We start from the raw sequence: 19,406 nt of genomic DNA, 5'->3' as shown, positions 1-19,406 counted from the left end.
TGCAGCGTCACCCTCTCAGGGTGGGAAGGGGCGATATCTTTCCTCACCCCTCGTAAGTGGCATGGCCAACACTCCTGTAAGAATGGACAGGTTGAGAAGAGATGAGCTGTAAGCAGTATTCTGAATCAGACTTTTACATGCCATAGAAGCCTGCAGAAGACAGCAGCCCAGGGAGAACTCTGTTTTTATGTTAAAAGAGAATGGGCAGCCATGTGCAAGTATGTTGGCACAAACTCTATGGTCTACTGGTAACAGTCTGGGGAGAGGGATCCAGCAAAATGTGTCTGCCTGTGTTCTCCTTGGTGTATCTCTCTGCAGCTTTCCTTCCTCTCCGGTAAAGGAACAGGATTCCTTCTGGAGTAGGAGTCTCTTGACCTACTATCAGACTGTTAGTTCAGAGAATTTCCTTGTGGCCAGGCAATATACACCAAGATGTGGGGAAGCGAGAGGAATGTTTCTAGGTTTTATGGCTTTTGAGAGGTTTTTAGTTTCTTGGATATGCCTGTGGGAAGAGGAATTCTTGTTTCTGTGATTTGCCTCATGGGAGAAAAGGGAAAGAACTTCTTTCAAGATGCTTCTAGGGCTTTCCCTCCCTTTTAATTCAAAATCCTTGGTTTGGGGTTGGTGTTACGGGTCTAGCACATTAAGCTGCTGCCGGCAGCGCCAGAATCCTGTGGGGGTGCTGATTGGAGTCCTGGCTGCTCACTTCTGATACAAATCCCTGCTAATGTGCTTGGATCCCTGTTCTCATATGGGAAACCTGGAGAAAGCTCCTGGCTCCTGTCTTCCACCTGGCCTGCCCCAGCCATTGTAGCCACTTGGGGAGCAAATGGAAGACCACTTTCTGTGTCTCCGTCTGTCTCTATGGCTGTGCCTTTCAAATAAAATAAATACATAAATAAAAGAGAAAACATTAAAAACAGAAACAGGTCCATGTCCCGAGCCTCGACACATCCTTACCAGGTCTACCATGTCCCGAGCCTTACAGCTAACCAGGTATACTGTGTGCTGTGCCTCGACCCGGCCCTAGAGCTAACCAAGTCTTGCTTCCGGCTGTCTTGTCACCCTGCCTACCTTCCCTCCAGCCTCCACCACTGTCCCTTGGGCATTTGCCTTACTCTGTAGATGCACAGGTGGGTAAGGGCCGATAACATCCCTGCTCTGACGCAGTTCACTTTCTGGTATGAGTCAGTACAGCACAGTCTGGAGGGTTCTCTGCTTTTAGGAGCAAGGAGGGGAGGGATTAGGGTTTAATGTGGGTGGCCTGTGGAAGAATTTGCTGGAACAGTGCTTGAATTGAGTCTTGGAAGGGTGAACTGGTTCCTCAGGCCTCTGGAAGTGGATGAGGAGGCAGGCTGGACATGGAGGCCCTTCAGATGTGTTAAGGAAACTGAGGGATTACCGGGGTTCAGGCTGGACCCCTGCAGATGTTTGTTAAACCTCAGTGGCTTTGTCATCCCAGGGACCCATGCATTGTGCATTTTGGAAGCTATCAGCTTATTTCCTTTGCTGTTCTTACACTCATGCCTTTGTCCATAATTCTGGTCCTGGGGCTGGCTAGGACACAGCTGCTGTCAGAACCACGTGCCCCCAAGGTGTGATGTAGGGCAGGCCGTGGCAGCCTGGCGCTGCCTTTGTCCTTGCAGGTCTGTCATTCCCCAACTCACTGACAAGATTAGGGACACTCGGAGGTAAGTACGTTTTTCCTCTGGGAATGACTATAGAAACAGACTACATATGTGGGCGTAAAGCAGAAACAACAGGCCGTGCGTGGTCCTGATCCTTGGAGATAACTACTTTTTTTTTAAAAAAAGACTTATTTATTTTTATTGCAAAGTCAGATATATATATAGAGAGAGGAGGAGAGGCAGAGGGGAAGATCTTCTATCCAATAATTGACTCCCCAAGTGACTGCAATGGCTGGAGCTGTGCCAATCTGAAGCCAGGATCCAGGAACTCTTCCGGGTCTCCCGCGCGGGTTCAGAGTCCTAAGGTTTTGGGCTGCCCTTGACTACTTTCTCAGGCCACAAGCAGGGAACTGGATGGGAAGCTGGCCTGCCAGGATTAGAACCGGCGCCCATATGGGATCCCAGCACGTTCAAGGCGAGGACTTCAATGATCTTCACTTTTCACCTGTTTCAAGTCATATTCAAAAGAGTTTTCAGTGTTTTTCATAATTTGAACACCTGTCTTGAGTAGCTCAGCTATTTTCCATCATGGCCATGTAGAGGTAAGGGGCTCTACACTTGGTTTGTGAACTCGGGATCATGAGAACTCTTCATTCAGGGGGTTGCCGTGAGCAAGAGAGGGTCTGGCAGAGAAGGGGCTCCCCACTTGCTGGCACTGCCGCTGCTGTTCCAGCAGCCGCATCAGTTCTACTTTCCTTTTGCTTTTGCTTGTTGTAACACAACAACCTTTCCATGCATCTCTGATTGCTTCCGGGCAGAGCCACACATCCCAGGGCTTCAGGAGTTTGTGAGTCTGGCTTCCTTGTGTCATGTCTTCTCGGCTGCAATGGCCACTCTGCAGTCCTGGGTTGCCAAGGCAGCCTATCACAGGTGGTGTGTTGAATTTCATGTAACAAACATGATAGGCAGCTATCCTAACACAGCCACTCCTTATCTTGTTGGAGAAATGCTTTTCTTTTGACTACCTTGTGGTTGACAGCCTCTCCTGTTTATTACCTGTTTGTGTTTTGTAAACAGGTCATTTCCTTTGGGGTGCTAGCGATTTTTCTCTCATTGATTTGTAGACCCTGTCTTGATTACCTTGTGAATTTTGTAGGAGGGTAGGAAGGGGGAATCCCATAGTGTCTTTTGTTAGGCAAGCTAGCCCAGGAACTGAGGCCTCTGTTTCTAAGGGGGGGCAGTTCTTTACAATTCTGCATTAATTCTGCATCTGATTGTGGGTGCAGAACCACGCTTTGCAAGTGAATGCACGGACCTGCCCCGGTAATCTGGGCAGTTGGCCGTTTAAAATGTTCTCAGGTGAGTGGCATTTGGTAAAAAAAAAAAAACAAAAGCAAACAACAACAAAAAACCAAACCAAAACAAACAAACACTCCTGCTTCCCTGTCTTTTCTTACAAGTGGCAGCAAAAATGCACCTCCGTTTTTGCCAGGATAGGGGCAGGCTTCTTCAAAGTAGCAGCTGCAGCTTGCAGGAGCATTTGTCAAGTTCCCTGCTGACCCCTTGCCAGCATGATCAGAACTTTAGCTTCACAAGGATCTCAGTGAAACTGCAGCCCCTGGTGCGGTGCTGCCTTGGGGTGTCAGGCCAGAGAAGGAAGTCACTTGGTTGAGGCTGCCCAGCTTGGACTGGCTTCTGGATTCTCAGGAACCTGTAGTGTTTGGGTAGGTGGAGTACAGGTTGCTAGGGTGACAGGAGCTGTGTTACTTTGATCCTGTGGAGATGGAGGAAGATGAAGAGGGGAGGTTGGGTCTGGCTTCTGGGTGAGTGCTCTATGACGGCCCTGGAGCCTGTGCTTTGCCATTACACACTTTGTACCCAGAGTGGCTTCCCTGCATCTGCCATGGAAGAGGAAAAAGAAGCGAGGCATGGAACCAACTGGGAGCTCTGGCTTCATCGTTCCAGGCCAGATAGTTCCACTAACTGGAGCAGTAGCAGGTGAGGGAAGGATGAAAGTGAAAGTTTGCAAGGGCTCTCAGGGAATCTGTGTGGGTTTGAAGGTTTGGATCCTGGGTGGGCAGGCATGGCGGAAGTGGAAGGGAGAGAACCTGCCTGTTACTGTCCCCTGTTGCCTGAGTTTTGGTGAATTCCTGGACCTTCAGCCTCGTGTTCGTATAGTGGGATGAAAGAAGCCTGCTCTCAGGGTTTTAGAGTCAGTGCCTATAGATCTGTTCCTGGCCATTGTGCTGTACACCTGGGGTTAGCAGGAAGAGCATGCGTCTGGGGCCTTGCTTTTACATTGTAGAGGTTCCACTTCGCTTGCGGTGTTCAATGGATGGTGATCTCTACCTCCCCGCCCCTCCCCTCCCTTTCCCTTCTTTTTATTTTATTTTTACTTTAAAATTTTTAAATTCCCCTTCTCTTTTCTTTTCACAATTGACTTGTTAAATATGGTGGAACATCTCTACCATTGGATAGATTTCAGAAGAGTTAGTGAGAACCAAAGACAGAGAAATGAAGACATTTGCTACCCGTACAGCAAACATAGGTGGAGAGGTTGCCCCTGAACTGGAAGGGACCTACTACAAGGCTCAGTGTCCAAGCCAGGGACCCATTGAGTCCTGGGATGCATGTAGGGTTGGTGAGGAGCATTCAAGCCTTCAGGTCAGTTTCTAGTTCCATGTCTATTACATAGAATTGAGTCTTCCTGGACCTGCCACTGTGTTCTTGTTCTTGAAGTGGGTGTTGGACTGTACACCCAGTTTGGATGAAGATGTGAAGGGGAGTGGTTGGAATTGGGCATCCTTCGTTGTTGAGTTCAGGGTGGGCCTGGCTTGTTGTGGAGAAGGAAGGTACCAGTGAGGGTTTCACAACACTGAACAGCAAGCTAATACCTGGCACCAACACGGGGTGTGTATACAGAATAGTGTCCCTGAATGAAAAGCGTTCTTATTTTTATGTTTGGAATTTGTGACTGTTAAGCCATACTGTGGGACATTGAGTTTGCAGATAATGTGAGAGCTGGCTTGAAATGGCAAGATTATGTTGGATTCTGCTATTAGGCCTTTAAAAAAAATCAGGGAGGCTGATACTGGGGGATAAAGCAAGCTGTGTGACAAGGGATGTTGCTGGTTGTTCAGGTATGGGAAAGGACCCTGAGTGCAGGAATGTGAGTAGCTACTGAAAGGTGAAGGCAAGGACATGGGGAGCTCCCTGAGGCTCGAGGGAGGGTGCAAGTCCGGTGCACACTAGGGATGCCTGGTTTGGCCTTTCCCTTCCTGAACTGTATGGTAGTTAACTTGCAAGGACTGAAGCCACCAGCTGTCAAGGGGAGGGGTGCAATGTAGCAGACGTTTGTGGTCCCCTTGGTGTCCAGTGTGTACAAGGGTAGGAGCTGAAGGTCGTCATGGGAAAAATACCTCTTGGGTGTGACCCTGGCAGGAAGCCCTGATTTGGGTGTGATCATGGGTGACTGGGGCAGTGATGGCTTGTTAGGCAGTGTTCTAGATGCACAAGATAAATCCCTGCGTCAGAGCCCAGTGCCCATTGCTCGTGCTCTGGCAGCCCAGCCTTCCCTTGGGGAGCCTGCAAAGCTAATGAGCAGATGCAGGAGAGGTTGGAGCCCTCCCACCCCTTCCTCCCTCACTGGACAGTCCTCAGGTTCAGGTGTTGGTGTGCTAGAGTTCAGATTTCTTTTAACAGCTGGGGAAACTTAGCTCAAGTGATAAGCTTTATCATAGTGCAGGGCTCAGAACTTTCTTGACCTTCTCTGTGCAGGTCTTAGGTGATCTAAGCTGTCTGAGTGGCCCATATAGATCATGTGGTCCCTGCCTCACCCTGGCCTCTTCTGCCTTTGCGCTGCTCACCACCCCACACAGAAATCAGGGCAGCAGTGGGGCTGGGTGGGTGGCCCAACCCTGAGCAAGATCTTTGTTGTACCTGAGAGAGCATGGGAACTGGAGCTTTCTACTGTCCTTCATGGTTGCTCTCCGAATGTGCTCACATTCAGCTTCTGGTAAGGGTGTAAGAATGAAAGCATGGGACCCGGCGGCGTGGCCTAGTGGCTAAAGTCCTCACCTTGAACGCCCCGGGATCCCATATGGGCGCCAGTTCTGATCCCGGCAGCTCCACTTCCCATCCAGCTCCCTGCTTGTGGCCTGGGAAAGCAGTCGAGGATGGCCCAATGCATTGGGACCCTGCACCCGCGTGGGAGGCCCGGAAGAGGTTCCTGGTTCCTGGCTCCTGGCTTTGGATCGGTGCGCACCGGCCGTTGCGGCTCACTTGGGGAGTGAATCATCGGACGGAAGATCTTCCTCTCTGTCTCTCCTCGTCTCTGTATATCTGACTTTGTAATAAAATTAATAAATCTTAAAAAAAAAGAATGAAAGCATGAACAGGGAATGAATGGAGAAACTCCCAGGAGTGGGCTGGGCCAGCACGGGATGGTGGGTCCCACGAAGCACAGGGAACAGGAGTCTGAAACAGCCATAGACCTTTTCTTGTATTGGAGGCTCATTGGATTGAGTGTAGGCCTTCTTGGAAGGGGCCAGAACTGGCCTGTGCTGTATCTTTATCCTTGTCTGCAGAGGCTCATACAACCCAGGACATTGTCTCTGCTTCCCTGGCCTTGTACATGTGCAGCACACCTGCTGGCTGCCTGGTGCTATTTGCGAGGAAAGCAGATGGAACCTATGAGGAAGTTGCACTATTGCTGTATGCATGTGTATGCACACTTGTGTGTGCTTGTGTCTGCATGTATGTGTGTGTGCATACAGGGCTTCGATTTATTATGCAGAATGGCATGAAGTGCTTTGTTGCGTATTACCCCAGCCAGAATGTTTCTCTGTTACATATTTTTTTAAAGATTTATTTTTTTTTGAAAGTCAGATACGCAAAGAGGAGGAGGGACAGAGGAAGAGGAGGGACAGAGAGGAAGATGTTCCATCTGATGATTCACTCCCCAAGTGGACACAATGGCTGGAACTGAGCCAGGAACCTCTTCCAGGTCTCCCATGTGGGTGCAGGGTCCCAAAGCTTTGGGCCGTCCTCCACTGCCACAAACAGGGCCACAAACAGGGAGCTGGATAGGGCCTCGGGGATATGACCTGGCACCCATGTGGGATCCCGGCGCATGCAAGGAGAGGACTTTAGCCCCTAGGCTACTGCGTTGGCCCTGTTATTTTCAGTTGGGCCTAAGTAGCTCGCCTACAGGGTGAGACTTTTCCAAGGGTCTTTGCCTTAGGTGTTGCTTTCGCTGGCTTCAGATGCCGTTCTCAGTCCTGCACAGGTGCCTGTGACATCCTTTGGCTCTACTCCCACAGAATACAAGGAATAGCCATGATGCTGTGTTTATCTCAGCCAAGGTCAGGCTGTCAGGCAGGATCAAGGGGGAGGGCCCCTTGCTGTGGAAGAGGAGGAGGAGGCCAAGCCTCCGTGTGCATACTTGACCTTCTGGCTTCTCTGTCCTGAGACCTGTTCCGTCTTCCCCAAGGTAGAGGGGTGCAAGGTGGGATTTGGAGAGGATGGGTGTTGTCTCTGACCTGCTCGTGAGCACTGCTCTGCAGCAGCATCCTGGGGTTGGCTGTACCGACCCTGGCTGGAACAGCAATGAGCCAGGCTGCCAGGACTATGCCTGCTGCTTCCAGCACCTGGCTGGCGCTCCTTTGTCCCTGGGCTTGCTGACCGGAGCTTACTATCCTCATTTCCACCCCTGTCAAAAGCTGGACTATTGAGATGCTAATGTCTTCTGGGCTGGCCTTGGTTCCAGGTGAAAAATGAACTTTGTGGACTATACAATCTCTTTTTCATGCAGAAGTGGTGGGCTATATTGGCCCAGAGGGGACCACGCAGATCTAAGACCCAAGGCTAAGATGTTCTGAGGTGTTGCCCTTGGGAACATCTCTTTGTAAACTTTCTAGAGGCCCAAGGTCATCCACACAGCATCCCCTAAGGAAACACTGTATAGTTCCTGCTGAATTGCGTCGGGTGGCCAGTGCACCTGACAAAGGAAAAGAGGGCAGCACAAGGTCCCCAGGATACTGGTTTGTGTCCCTATTGTCATCTTTGTTCTTATCCACTTGTACCTTTCCTTTGGACTTTTTTTAAGATTTATTTTTATTAGAAAGTAAGGTTGACAGAGAGAAGGAGAGACAGAAAGATCTTCCATCTGCTGGTTCACTTCCCAAGAGGCTGCAACACCTGAAGCTGAGTTGATCCGAATCCAGGAGCCAGGAGCTTCTTCCAGGTTTCCCATGTGAGTGCAGGGTCCCAAGACCTTGGGCCATTCTTGACTCCTTTGCCAGGCCACAGAAAGGAACTGGAAGAGAAGTGGAGCAGCCAGGGTGCGAACCGGCGCCCATATGGGATCTTGGCACAAATAAGACAAGGACTTTAGCCAATAGGCTACTGTGTTGGGCTCTTCCCTTGAAATTTTTTTTTTGGAAAGATTTATTTACTTTTATTGCAAAGTCAGATATATATTGAGAGAAGGAAAGAGAGAGGAAGATCTTCTGTCCAATAATTCGCTATCCAAGTGAATGCAATGGCTGGAGCTGTGCTGATCCAGAGCCAAGAGCCAGGAGCTCTTCTGGGTCTCCCATGCGGGTTCAGGGTCCCAAGCTTTGGGCCGTCCTTGACTGGATGGGAAACAGGGCTGCTGGGATTAGAACCGGCGCCCATAAGGGATCCTGGCACATTGAAGTCGAGGGCTTTAACTGCTAGGCCACCACACTGGGCCCATTCCCTTGTATTTAAAAAATAATGTTTTAAAAATATTTTGCTTAAAAGTAATTACATATAATTATAGACAAACTGTTCTGAGTCATAAATTTTAATTAAATCCTGTGGCAATTCCTGTGGATGGAACCCAAATTGAAAGTGGAGTAGCTAGTACATAAACTGGCTCTGATTTGCCTGCAGGTGTCTCAAATGTCCTGGCTTACCCATTGTCCCACAGTGCCTTCCCTTAGGGTTTGTGTGTGTGTGTATATGTGTGTGGTTTCTAATGGCCTTGTATATCTGATTTTACACTCTTTTCCTCCTTCCTCTTAACAAATTTATCTTTTTATTGCCATTTCTTTACTTTTGAAGGCTTTGCAGAAACCTTTAGAATGACTTAAAATTCCCCTGAGCTTACCAGGGTCAACGGTGTGTTCTTCACACACAGGTTGATATTCAGAAATCCTTTCTCTAGTTGAGATTTGCAATGTGCAGATTTGAACCAAGTTGATTTCTGAGATGAGCCGGGCTCCAGGTGCAGGAATGGATACCAATAAGTGAGTCCACAGGCTTGCGGGTTGCGTGTCATGTGGTTAGTTACTCATTAGTAAATCATGAAGTTGGCATTCTCATTAAGTAGCAAAATCGTGGTAATGCTATCAGATATTACTTATTTCAGTCTCATTTAGTATTAAAACTTTGTGGTGTTTGACAAATACTAGTAGAGGGACACATGTTAAGTAATGTTGTTTTCTGTTGAATTTTTTTCTGTCGATCTATTATCTTAAGGATTGTATTGCATTGTTATCTGCAAATTTGAGAGCTTTTGTCATTTACAGAATGTATCTATCACAGAATGACACAGAATGACATCTGTACTGCGTTGAATAATGTCCCCTCCCCAACCTTAGTTATTTTCTACTGGAGTCTCAGAGCCTGCTCTTATTTGAATATCGGGTCTTTGCAGATGTAGTTAAGGCTGTATCAGGTTATTGTGGATCCCAAGCACCGTGACTGGTGTCCTTGAGACAGACACAGGTTAGAGGCCGTTGCAGCCACAGGGACCTAAAGGCCAGCATTGTGGCATAGCGAGTTAAGCCACATCCTGCAATGCCATCTTCCCTTGTGGGCACTGGTTCATGTCGTGGCTGCCGTACTTATCGAGCCCCCTGCTCATGGCCTGGGGAAAGCAACAGGAGGTGACCAAGGATTTGCTGTTGTGCATGAGCAGATAGAAGAGCTTTCTCTCTTTGACTTTCAAATAAGGAAGTAGTGGGAGCCCTGGTGGGAATGATGCAACTGCCAGCCAAGGAGTGCCACGGGCTGCAGAGAACCCCAGGAAGGTAGCAGAGACAGACCAGGGCTTCTCCTTAGAGTTTCCAGGGGGGAGCAGCTCACTGGCACCTCGAGTCTCAGCTTCTGGCCTCCAGAATGGAGAGAGAAAAGATTTGTGTGATTGTTTACCATCTAATCCGTAGCAGCCCTCAGCAAACTGAGACAACAACCAGTCAGAATTATGTTCTGTTTGGGGTCGGAAGTGGAGCTGGAGAGAAGAGCAGCACCCCTCCCCTTCACATATGGGTGCTCTGTAAATATTTGTTGAATGAAGAAAACATGAAGTATGCAGTGGAACTAGTCATTTCATTCCGCATTCCCTGGCCAAATCTCCGGAGGCTCTTGAACAGTCTAGACAAACATCCTCATTGGCTGGAGGAAGCGCTTGCTCCCGCTTACAGGATCTCCGGGAGGTAGCTGGCTGTCTGTGGGCCTGTGTGGCCTCCCCTGCAGAGTGCAGAGACGTCTGGGTGGTGGGGATGATTCAATGTGATGATGCACGTGGAGCCCAGCACGTACCCTGAGAATGTGAGCCCTGATGGTTTGTATTGTTTGCCAGAAAATGAGTAGTGTTGTTAAATATGCCATGTTTCTGATTAACTCTGTAACTACCACAATCATATCTCCCTCTGTCTTCCTGTTCCCTTTCCCTTTCTGCAGCGACTGAGGAGGGCAGGAAATGGAGAGCAGGATGTGCTGCATTGATCCCTGCCACGCTGAATTGTCCCAGATGACCCTGTAAGCGAGTGGAGTAGCTGTACCCTACCTTCTGCAAGGAGAAAAAGGACTGAGAGAGCAAAGCAGAAAGACGCAGTGCCTGCAAGTGCAGCTTAGGGCCAGCTTCCGAGCTCCTCCAGGGCGTACCGGGAGGGCTGTGCAGGGGTGTTGTGCACCATGGTTGTCGTGTAGTGCCACGTGTTGGCCTAAGCACATGTAACTGCCTGCTGTTGATACCTCAAAAGTGTGATGAAGGCTGGCAGTTTAGCACCGGTGAGCTTTTCCTTTGTGGAGATTAGAACTGGAGGTGTGTTCTCTGTATTTTTTGCTATAAGCAAATACCTGAAACTCAGAACAGGTTATTTGTAAAAGTAGACACTTGTTCGGTGCAGGGCTCTGGTAAGTGCAAGAAAATGGTTTTCAGCAACTGGGTGAGGGCCTTCTTGCTGCAACACAGTGTGGAGGATGGTGCAGACTGAAGACTGAGCAAATACACTGGCTCAGGTCTCTCGTTATCAGATCACGGATGCCTTCACGAGGGGTTGCCCTTGTGACTCTAATCCTAAAGACCCTTCCTCCCCCAAGGTCCCACCTGTAAAATCATCAATGTGGAAATTTTCAGATTCAGTTTTTCAAATGTGAACTTGCATGGGACTCTCACATGCTCCCTTCCTCTCACTCACTACCATCGGCCGCCTTGGCTGCTGTGCCTGGATTTGCTGAGGACAAGGAGCAGCAGGTGTGCACCCTGGAGCACCTGTGGTGTCTTCAGACTGGGTTGCTTCTGGCCTCTGAGCAGGTGCAGCCAAGGATTTAGGGAAAGGTTGGCTGGCTTAGACCTAATGTCGCACTCCTTAGAGATGTCGAAAGATTCCCTAGGGGCACACCTGACTTCCCTTCCTCTTGCTTGTCTGTTGGGTGCTGGACCTCCACTTTCCTGGGCACCTTGAATTAGGAGCAGGAAGATAACACTTGTCTTCAGTTTACTTGGAAAACCAGGAGAAAGGAGACCCTTTTCCATGTCAGGAAACGCAGGGAATGTGCTTGTCTCTCATGCTTGTTCTTGACTGCCGAGAGATCACTGTGGCTGGCAGCTGTCACTTGTACACACAGGGACTTTCCCTGGGAGGCACCTGCCATGCAGCGTATATGGATTCTCATTTTGTCCTCTCAGCAACTCCTGAAGTAAGGGTAGCTGTTTATTTCCAAGGAGGAAGTTGTCTTAAAATGCCAAATGCTGCTTTTGGTGCACAGGTGAAGGCAAGAGACCGAGTTTACCTTCTGTCTGTGAGTGTCGTGTCCATAGGTTCAGCAGCTCCAGATTCAGAATGGTTGGGGAAAAAAATCTGTACTTAATATGTTCAGACTTTTAATTCCATTGCTCCTTGAACATTAACATTAATGTAACATTAATACCTTATAAATTAACATTTATGCATTATATATTATATATAGATTACAATTAATCTAAAGATCTTTAAAAACGATCTTTTTCTGAATTTATTTTTGAGAAAGAAGCAGAGAGGGAGCACTTGCATGGCCTGGGCTTATTCCCCAAGTGCCTGGCATCAGCTCGGGCTAGACCAAGTTGCAGCTAGGTGGCAGAAACTCCACCTGACTCTCCCAGGTTACGTCCTAGGCACATTAGTGGGAAGCTGGATGGGAAGCAGATTGGACTGGAACCATCACTCTGGCATGCCACATGGATGTCCTGGGTAGGGACTTAACCCGCTGCAGCACAACACCTATACCTATCGCTAGAATTCTTGTAAAGTCATTGAGAGGGTATGTGTAGGTTCTGTGCGAATGGTGCACTGCTTTCGTAAGGCAGTTGATTGTCCTCAAGCACTGGATTTGTAGGGAGCGTAAGGGTCGCCTTTGGTTCCTGAAGTTGCAGAGCCTGCACTTGCACAGAGACCGCTTCCTGGAGGCCTCTGCTACTGCCTCTGTGAGTCGGCCATTAAGTACTCCCCACTTCTCCTGTGAAATCTCTTGTCACCTCTTCTTTATGAATGACCTCTACCCTTCTGGCCAGGCACGTGTCCTAACACACACACAGGAGAATTTGCATGGACGCTAATTACCTACTGGCTGCCAAGCAGCTACAGTGTTGAATTCTGGGAAGCATAGAATTCAGCATATGGTTTCTGTCCTCAGGTTGCTCACAGCTTTGTCATGGAGAAAGCTCAGGGCTTGGGAGATAGAGAAAGAGGCTCTGTGTGCTCTGGTACCCTCTCAGTTCTGCATGTTTTGTGACAGAGTGAGTGGATCAGATGAGTGGTGGCTTAGGGAATTTAAAACAGACGGTATCTTTGTGCTGTGGGGGCACCAGGAGGGCACAGCAATGGGGATACTGAGAAGACTGGGTAAGTCTGCTCAGGGGAGGGTGAGCTTTGTAGGATTAGTAAAAAGCTCATTAAAAAGTTGCACAGGTCCCTGTGCAATGTGGGCAGTGTAGAGGTGGCTAGAGCTGAAAATGAGTTTGGGAACTGGGACAGTAGGGACCACAGTCCCAGTTCATCTTACTGTCACCCTGTGGAGTGGTGTTGTGGAGCTGGTACCTGTGTAATAGGGATGTCGAGAGATTGAGCCATTCTGGAGCTCTTGGTGTTCAGCGGTTCTGAGCGAGAAATTGTTCCCTGGATGTTAGCTGTTGGTGCACCCTTAGGCCATGACAAATGAAGTGGGTGGCAGCGTGGTGACACACCGAGATGTGCATGTCGCCCTGTTCTTTCCGATGAAGGACTTCATCCTTCCCACCACCTGGGTTCCCTTCCTCTGTGTCCAGGTGGCTGCCTCTGCAGCCTGCAGGAAAAGTGGGTCTCGGCCTCCTGTGGCCCTGGCACTGTGGCCTAGGCATGCTCTGTGCACAGTGGAGTTTCGATTGCCCTACAAATGTGTGTGTGTGTGTGCCTCATGGACTGGGAAGTGCCTGCCAGAGCAGGCGCTGTTGCCCTCACTGTGCCTACCTGAATGTGTATGTTTGCACAAGGTTGTATGTTTGCAGAGGAGGAAGAATGAGGGGAGAGTCCCTGCTTGCCTGGACTGAGTGGTTTTGGGGAGAACCCAAAGTACTGGATTTTGGTTCTGATTCTTTTACCAACTTACCCGGTAGTGAGCTGCCCTTTTTCACTGGCTGGGTTGGGTTTCTGTTCCCAGCGCTAGGCAGCAAGAATGGAGGGAGTCTGTCATTCCCACCTCTCACCTTTTCCCTTCACCTTCCATGTTGCTCATTCTCTGGACCTGTGCATGGTTCCGTATCCAAGCATGCAACCAGCCACAGATAGAAATATTTGAGAACAAAGACCATACCTCTTCCCAGCATGCAGACTGTTACTTGCTCAGCAGTACAGTGTGGCGGGCACTGCACAGCCCTTTGCTATGTTGCCTATTCTGAGCAATCTGGAGGTGATTTGATTAGGAGGAAACGCACAGGTTCTAATGCAAATCTTGTGCATCAGGGACTTGCGTATCCACAGATTGTAGTGCCTGCGGGGGTCCTGACCATATCCGACAGACACCTTTCTGAGCCTCTGTTTGCTTGCCTGTGAAATGGGCACGAGAGGGGGCTGACTGGAGGCTAACAGGTGATCTGGCCAACTGCAGTGACTAAGCCACATTCCACAGTTGCTTTTCCTTCTCTTTGTTTGCCATTTCCTTCCTCCCTCCCAAACCACAGTTGAGCATGCATTCCTGTTCTTTTCTTAGTCACGGCCCCTGTCCAGCCTTCCTTTGTGCAAAGCTACTTCAATGACTGCCTGTGCAGGTATGAGGGGCTAGAGAGGGACCTTGGGTCTCAGGAGTTTCCAACTCAGGAAGGTGCTCACTGCACACTCCAGCAACAGCCCGTTATCTCTTTCTCTGTCAGTGTGGCCTTCTGCTGAGGTGAAAGGCCTTCCCTGAACAGTGCACCCTTAGCAACAGGATTTCTCCGTACAGTTCAGAGGGCACTGCTGAGCTGTCCCATCCCAGGGATGCTGAGTCAAATTGCTGCGTGAAATCTGTGGTCCACTGTGCCACAGACCCCAGGTGGTTCTCGGACTGGCTGAGACCAAGTGGCAAAAGACAGACTGAGGCGTCATTCATAAGACTGGTAATGGGTGACTAGGATGTCACCAAGCAGCATATGTGTGCGTGTGTGAATAGGTGTATATGTGTTGTGTGTGCATGCATGTGTGTGCACATGTGTGTGCATATATATATGTACAGCGTGTATCAGTATGTGTGTGGATGTGTATCTGGGTGTGTCTACATCTGTGGGAGTGTATCTGTGTGTCAGTATGTGCATCTGCACGTTTGGATGTGAATATGAATATGATGGATCTGTGTGTGTGTTCATGTGTATGTGTGTTTCTGAGTGTGCACCTGAGTGTGTGTGTGTGTGTGTGAGCAGTGCCTCTCCTTCCCAGGGAACTCTAGTCTCAGCTTCCTCAGCTTGAGGCTCTGTTCTGCAGGACCAGCCTCACAGGTTTTTGTATTTCTACCTTTTTTTGGAGGGGGTGTTTTCCTCACCTCCCTTCCCTTTTCCTTGACCTTTCCCTTCCTCTTGATCTTTTTCTTACCCTGTCAGGGTCATGAGCCTTTTAGGACTCACAGGAACAGGTGGTAGGGACCAGCAGTGGAATTTGCCTTCTGAGGGAGGATGAGGGGAGTGGGAGCCACTAGACTTGCTAGGTTGGAAGCAACACAGGCCCCGCACCCAGTCTGGAGGGACGTGTGTGCTGTGGGCTGCCACAGTGCGCTTAGCAGAGCCACCTGTGTGGTTCAGGGGAAACCCCGCTTCCATGCCAGTCACAGTGCCAATTAAAATCAGCAGCATGACCTCCCGGAAGTCCAGTTCATGCAGGTGTTCATGAGGAGACAGACAATGGTGATAGGAGCTCATGTTAATGGAGTGGCATGGAAGAAAGCTCTTTTTTTAAATTTTTAAAAAATTTTGAATTTTATGGTACAATTCCATAGGGTATGGGATTTCCCTATCCCCTCCCCAATTACCTCCTACTGGTTTTCCCCATATATTATAATGGTACAGTCCTTCATAAGCAGTCTTAAGTCCATCAGTCTGTTACTTAAGTGTGCTCCAACATTGCTGGTACAGACCATGTCAGACAGTCCAGCATCCTATTCTCTAGACATGTTTAACAGTTTTATTGAGAGTCCATCCTTGATTTGGAAGTAGAGATGCATGTTTTCATTGTATATTCACATTTAGATATGACAGTGTCTATTATGCCATCACTATACATTCCCTTAAATGAGAAGCCATGAAACAAGTCAACAACAGATATGAAGTTAAAAAAAAATTTATAGCACCATGGAGTCAAAAAACATGCCAGTAAATAACCAATGCATGGGTGAAGAAATGAAAAAGAAAACAAAAACCTCTTTGGTAAAATGACGCCAGTGTGAGATCCGTGGAAAGCTCATTTTTGAGCAGCAAGTCTGGGAAGCCCCTGGGAGAGAGAGGGGAGCATGGCAGGGTGCTTAGAGTGCCGGTGATCTGAAAGTGAGGCAAAGACGTGGTGGGGATATGCCTGGAGGGGTCTTGTGCTCCAGTGGTTCTTGGTCCAAGTACACTCTTGTTAGCCTTACAACTTTGGGATGTGAGATTTATTTGTAGGACTGTGTAGGTTACTGAGGTTAAAATTGGGAGTTAAAGGGGGCCTCTTCAGTGACTAGAAATTATTACTAAATGCCATTTCCCTTCATCCGCTTACTTTAAGCCTAGCTGCCACTGCCCCGAGGGTCTGTCCTTTCCCCTTTTGCCTCTGGCGTTGCTCTAGGAGTTGTTTCTTCCAGCAATGGAGCTTCCTATTCTCCCCTTCTCTTGCTTCTGCAAACTTCCTGTTCCCAGTTGCACATTTTTTTAAGGCAAGATAAGCTAGTGGTGAAGCATAATGGCAGAGGGGCAGAGTGCCTGGGCTCCTCTTCTGTCTCCTTCCCTGCTGTGGTCTGTCTTCCCTTACTATAACAAAATGGCGGAGGCTGGGCCATTTTCCTACGTAAAGGAGGCTTATTGTGTTACAGCTTGTGCTGGCATCCTGCTGCATCAAAGCCTGGCAGAGGGCGTCAGCAGAGAGGGCAAGTGTGCGGAGAGCTGCTTCTGTGACAGAAGCATTTTGGAGACAGTTCATCCATGAATCCAGGGACGGAGAGGCTGCTCCCAATGAGGCTGCTGACTGCCCTCGTCACTTTGCCAAAGGTTCACTGCTTGCCGTTGCTATGCCAAGGACCAAGCTTCTAGCACAGAACCTCCACTATTTCCCAGATTCCTTGGGCATTATTTTGGTGGGCTATTAGTGAGTTTCCCTCGGAGCACATTGGTGGAGATCCCGTGAATTAATGCAGCTGGAGTCCTCAGAAGGAGCACTGGGAGCAGGTTGTGATTTCCTCTGCTGCAGCCTTGGGCTGACTGTACTTCAGCTCCCACCAATTAAAGGAGCCATTCCTCCCCTAGGTCACATTACCAGTATTTGTTCACCCACTTGGCTTGAGGTCTCTTTTCACTCTGTGTCCGGAGGACTTGTTAGGTGACCTTGGCCATGCCAGTCCACTGCCTTGGGACTTGCTTTTCAGCTGCTCAGTGAAGAAATCAGGCTGTATCACTTGCAAGATTTCTTGCGTTGGCGTACTGGGGCATTTCCCATTTTGAAACGGAGCCTAGTCACTCCATTTCTTCCTCCACTCCTGCCAGCCACTGTGGCACCTGTATATCCATGAGCTGTGACTGTATCTGAGCATCTCGGCTGGGATTCTGACAGCGCCCTGTCTCAGGTTGACATGGTTTTGGGCTCCGTCCACAGTACCTGACATGGTGAGCACTTAAGATGCAGGTGTGATCATTTACTTTGTTCCAGCTGCCATCCCCTGAGCATCTACTGAGTTCCCCAGCACTTGGCCGGGTCTTTCAAGTGCCAGTTCGTAAAGAGTGACTCTGAGCAAGGGGCTCTGCAGTAAGTAGGGCTCTGTGACCTAGTGCAGGGGAAGGGGCACCGCATGGCCATGACCACAGCTGGAGGTTCACACCTGGCATGTTGCTCCCCCAGCAATGTGAGTCATGAGATTGTTGGTAGGTTTGGGTATTTGAAGTCGTTGAATCTGTGTTTCAGCACACAGTGGGGAGCAAATGAAATGAAGCAGAGGTAGAGGATGGCAGCAGGGGACAGCTGAAGGTCAGTGCAGGATTAGATCTCCTTGATTCATCTTCCCAGGTGAGCTGAAACCTGCTCTCATGGTACTACAAAGAAACAACATGAACTGACCCAGCGGAATCGCCACTTCCCTGCTCGTCAGAGACCGATCAAGGAGGCACCCCGTTTGTGGTATCAGTTGTGAAGAAATCTGAGAGACGACACAGGCCAGCTGGGATGGTGAGAGCGGTAATGACTTGGATCTCGCTGCACGCGGCCACTTCCTCATCTCCCGTAGTGAGTGCTGCTGCCCCCTGGGTCAGCTGGCAGAGGTGTCATCTGTGTGTGCTGACTGTTGCCGCATGAAAATGAGCGCCGTGATGCTTCTGCAGGAGAGTCACGTGTAGGGGGAAGGAGACCTTGAGGCCCAGAGGGAGGGCACCAGGCCTCCCCGCATGCACGGGGAGACTCGCCTTCAGCTCTCACCACAAGCTGTGCCCCTGTCCCAGTGCTGGTGCCAGACCCCGCCTTCCGTTGCTGGTGTACCCTGACCCGGTTTCCAGCCTGTGCCAACATCAGAGAACGTGGACATCTTTACATCTTCAAAGCATCTGTCTGCTGCCCCATGTATAAGGGAAGTGGATGAACAAAGATGTACTTCTGATGTTGGGGAGGAAATAGAGATTACTCATTCTTCATTTTTCTATCAGATAGTCATGTTCAGGGTCAGCTGTCGCATATACCAAGGACCAAGAATGAAATGATAGATCTAAGCCTGCCACTATAGAGGGCAGAGAGGAGAGAAACTCAGCTTGAAGAGGAGGCTGTGGCCCCATTTTTCTTCAGGACGATTCAACATCACCAGACCTCCGTGTGTTTGGCTGCTTGAAGGCTTCTTGTCACCCGGTTCAGGACAGTGAGAATGCTTAATAGTGAGGCCCGAGAAGGCAGCACAGTTGGAACACCTGGAAGCTGCCTGTTTCCAGACCTCTGGGAACTGCTCTTACCTCTGCAGTGTTCCAGCAAACTTAGTTTCATAGGAGAAGCTTCCAGACTGGGGAACTGACTGTTTAGGCAGGCGATGTGCATGAAGCAAAGTGCATGTGTCATATGGAGACTGGCATCTAGGCAGATATTCATCAATGGAATCTGTGTGATGGCCAGGTCCTGGTGTCAGGTCACTCTTTCAGGATAACCTGACTGTCCTGAACATCAATACCATTGTGGGGACCATTGTAGCCTAGTGGGTAAGGCTGCTTCCTGCAGCACTGGCATTCCTTGTTGGCAGAAGTTCAAGTCCTTGCTGCTCCACTTCTGTTCTTGCTCCCTGCTAGTGTGTGTGGGAAAGCTCTTGGGAACATGGCCCGCATGCTTAGGTCCCTGCTGGCCTTGTGGGAGACCTGAATGAAGCTCCTGGCTTCAGCCTGCTGCAGCCCTGGCTGTTATAACAGTTTGGGGAGTTACCCAGTGGGTGGACAGTCTCTTCTCACTTCTGCCTTATGTGTCTGCCTCTTTGTAACTTCTGCCTTTCAAGTAAATAAATCTTAAAAAAAAAAATCATTGTAGCACACTCCTTGTGTCTGGCTTCTTTTGCCCCAAACTGTGTGTGTTACATTTACTGTTCAGTCAAGCTTATTGTTCATTTGATTGTGGGCATATTTTTAAAAATTCTATTGATGGGTCTCCTAGAAATTTCTGGCACGTGTCTGTTATGAACAGGGCTGCTGGGGCCATCCTTAGCCATGCTTTTATTAGCCCGTGTTGGGTATCTGTGCTGAGGCGTGAGGCTGGGTCTTAGGGGATGTGTGTGCATGCGTTTGGGTTTAGTGGATATGGCAAAATGGTTTCCCAGTCCTGCTGCAGAAATATCTGTCTAGAG

General features: G+C 49.2%; 1 long non-coding RNA gene across 5 annotated transcripts in view; it reads left to right on the top strand.

Annotated features, from left to right (window-relative positions):
• Nucleotides 1–19,406, top strand: part of LOC131481132 (uncharacterized) — a 260,332-nt gene that overhangs the window by 52,733 nt on the left and 188,193 nt on the right. For 4 of the 5 annotated variants that reach the window (XR_009246051.1, XR_009246053.1, XR_009246052.1 and 1 more), the window contains exon 3: nucleotides 17,609–17,824. The exons of the other annotated variant lie outside the window; for it this stretch is intronic. This is a non-coding gene — a long non-coding RNA (uncharacterized LOC131481132). The remainder of the gene's footprint in view (nucleotides 1–17,608; nucleotides 17,825–19,406) is intronic. 5 annotated transcript variants of the gene reach the window in all.

This window comes from Ochotona princeps, chromosome 9 (assembly GCF_030435755.1).
Source record: "Ochotona princeps isolate mOchPri1 chromosome 9, mOchPri1.hap1, whole genome shotgun sequence".
Lineage (NCBI taxonomy): Eukaryota > Metazoa > Chordata > Mammalia > Lagomorpha > Ochotonidae > Ochotona > Ochotona princeps.
This window is presented reverse-complemented; position numbering and strand designations above follow the sequence as displayed.